Consider the following 3,408-nt stretch of genomic DNA (forward strand, 5'->3'; position numbering starts at 1 on the left):
CGAATGTTTGTCCACGACAGAGCTGAGACCCCCCTCCCAAAGCATCCCAGCCTGGACACCCAACCATCCAGCACAGGACGGCCCCTATTGGGCGATCCCTCCAGCGGGTGGCTCCGCTGGTCCACTGGCAGCCTACGTAGGAACCATTTAGTCTGGCCCCTCACTGGCGACCTTACTAGCATGGGTAGCCCTCTCCCCCTCGAAAGGGCAGAGCAGGGGCCTAAGCCCCTCTAGCCTAGCTCGCCAGGTCACAGGGCACGCAAGCCCCCACCACGACAAGGCGGTTCCCATCTGGGGCAGGACCCACTTGGAGCAACTAGCCAGAGAGGCCTCAGGAAGCTGGCATCCCTGAGGAGAATCTCTACCTTCTGGACGCCAAAGGACTGGAGTTGTTCTACAAGTCGCAGGTCCGCTCCTCCTTGGAATACGCCTGCCTTGCCTGGGGCGGCGCGGCCAGCAAACATCTCGCTCTCCTGGACAAGGTCCAGGACCGAGCAACGAGGCTCATCAGGGACAGTGAGCTCGGCTTCCACCCCACTGCACCCTCCAACACCGGCGGGACGTGGCGGGCCTCACCGTCATGTTCAAGGTGCAGCAGCAGAGGGTGACTCACCTGCATGAACTCCAGCAGCCTGCCCGACAGGCCGAGATTGCCACCAGAACCGTCATCCGTGCCCCTGGGGAGCTGCTCCAGCTCAGGTGCAGAACGTGGCACCAACAAAGGCAGTTCCTCAACACGTATATCTGCTTGTGGAACGCTTTTGTTGCTGTGCAACAGTGTGAGGGCTGCTGGTCCGCAGCAGTTCAAGTGTACAGTGAATGAGTGGCTGCTACGGACAGACAGACAGAGGCAGGCTTTCGGATAGAAGGCATTAACTGTGACTTCTTTAGCCTAATATTGTACAAAATTATGTAATGTATAATGTACAAAACTCTGTGTGTGTGTGTGTGTGTGTAATTGACCATGATCGTCTGCTGGTCACCCAGCCAGCCTTTCCTATTACAGAGCTAGATCAGAGCTCATAGGCCGATCTTCGGGTAGGACTGAGACCACAACACACTCCATTCACCGGGAATGCAAGACCACAACCGCTTGACTTACATCACGTACCTACATGCTGCTATAGGTGAACAGGGGCTTCACATTGAGAAGCCTCGCTGCCTCTCGGGACTCGAACCCGGACCATCTTGGTTAAGAGCCGAGCATGCTAACCACCACATTACGCGGTGTGTGTGTGTTTGTGTGTATTTATCTAGTTGTAGTTTTACAGGGCCTGGGCTTTATACTCGTGTGGCCCCGTCTCCATATATACACTTATCCAATTTTTCTTTAAAGCTATGCACACTCGTTGCTGACACCACTTCTTCACTCAAACTGTTCCACGTCTCAACACATCTTTTGTGTGAAGCTATATTTTTTAACATCTCTCAGACATCTTCCCTTTCTCAGTTTCTTTTTCTATGCGATTGTGTACTTCGAATGTCATATTCTTCTCTCAGGATCAATTCCTCATTATCCACTTGGTCCATTCCGTTGATCAATTTATAAACTTGTATCAGATCCCCTCTCTCCCTTCTCTGTTCCAGGGTTGGAAGATCCATAGCCTTTAGTCTCTCCTCATATGTCATCCCTTTAAATTCTGGAACCATTTTTGTAGCCATTTTTTTTGTAGTCTCTCCAACTTCCTTATGTGTTTCTTTTTATGGAGGTCCACACTAGTCTTGCATATTCCAATCTTGGTCTTATTATAATACTTATCAATTTCTTCATCATTGTTTTGTCTATGTAGTGAAATGCTAATTCAATATTCCTTAGCAAATTATATGTCTCTGAAAATTCTATCAATATAGGTTACCGGTTGATTGTTTTCCTCCTTCGTCACTCCTAAGTCCTTTACTTTTTTTACTTTCTCCAGTTCTACTTTATCTCCCATCTTATAGATTCCCACGGGTCGTCTGTGTGTGTGTGTGTGTGTGTGTGTGTGTGTGTGTGTGTGTGTGTGTGTGTGTGTGTGTGTGTGTGTGTGTGTGTGTGTGTGTGTGTGTGTGTGTGTGTGTGTGTGTGTGTGTGTGTGTGTGTGTGTGTGTGTGTGTGTGTGTGTGTGTAGTTAGGTGTATGAAGTTTCGTGTACATGATGAGAATTGTTGTTAAGGGGTAGGTTGTGACTGCCTCCTTGTCTTGTGATAAACAGAAATACATTCAGAGAAGTCAGACTGGCTGATAAGGTCACATCACCCCCAGACCCGTGCTGAAACGGATTACAGTAAGCCCCCGGCACTTGACAAATTAATTAGTCTGGTGAATCTACCGCCAAACGCGAATTTCGCCAAGCATGAGTTCTTTATACAATATAAATTAACTAAAAATGCCTCAATCAGTCTTTGGTTATTGCCAAAGTCCCTCTTTTGACCCCAAAAATACTATCTTTCGAGCTGAAATAAAATCTTTTGCCTTGACATATTAGAACACATGTACAAAGCAGACCAATAAAAAAATAACTAAGACTAATAAAACATGATATAAAGGCTGTAACTCTCGTTTTTCCATCCGTTTCCCTCGCCCACTTTCGTCCTTGCCGCTATCAGCATTGTCCTTATCCCCACTGGTAGCACCTGTTGCGCTGGTAGAGGCCATGTTGGCGGTAAATCGCCAAAATTCGTTCCCCCCGCTAGCAGAACAAAGGGTAGCACAAACAAAATGGTTATAGGAGACTCTCACACTGCATACTGATAGGTTTAGAGACGCCACCGGGGAACCGCGTGGTTCGCCGTGCGGCCGCCATGGGACCGCCAAGTCAAGCGTGCACTCGGTGGTCCGTGTCCACCATACTGCCAAAAGTGAATTTCGCTAGGATTCGCCAAGAGGGGGAGGGTTACTGTACTGAAGAATTTCAAAATTTAACTGTCATTTTTGCCACCACGACAAAGTGACGATGGGCAAGACCGCAAGGACAAATATGTGACAATAACGAGAGTATCATGGTGCCACATCATAATACAACACAATATCTTTTCTCATTGCATCGATCATTCATCTTTTTCTTGTGTGTTCGTAGTTCATCTTGCTTTTGATGGGCATGAGCAGACAACACCAAGGATTCCTCTTTTTTGAGACGCAAACATGTCCGACATCGTTGATGAACAAACAATGTAAGAGCAGAGCGTACACTGACCTATTGCCAAATTTCTGGTCCAACGTCGTTGATGAACAAACAGTATAAAAGCAGAGCATGAACTGACCTATGGCCGGAGGGTTATTAGCCCAACATCGTTGATGAACAACACATGAACAGAGCTTGGGCTGACTTACGGCCGGAATACTGATCCAACATCGTTGATGAACAGAGCAAGAGGAGAGCTTTGACTGACCTAAGGCAGAGATACTTCTTTATGTGGATTGCTATATGT

The sequence above is a fragment of the Portunus trituberculatus genome, unplaced genomic scaffold, assembly GCF_017591435.1.
Source record: "Portunus trituberculatus isolate SZX2019 unplaced genomic scaffold, ASM1759143v1 PGA_scaffold_202__28_contigs__length_962959, whole genome shotgun sequence".
Lineage (NCBI taxonomy): Eukaryota > Metazoa > Arthropoda > Malacostraca > Decapoda > Portunidae > Portunus > Portunus trituberculatus.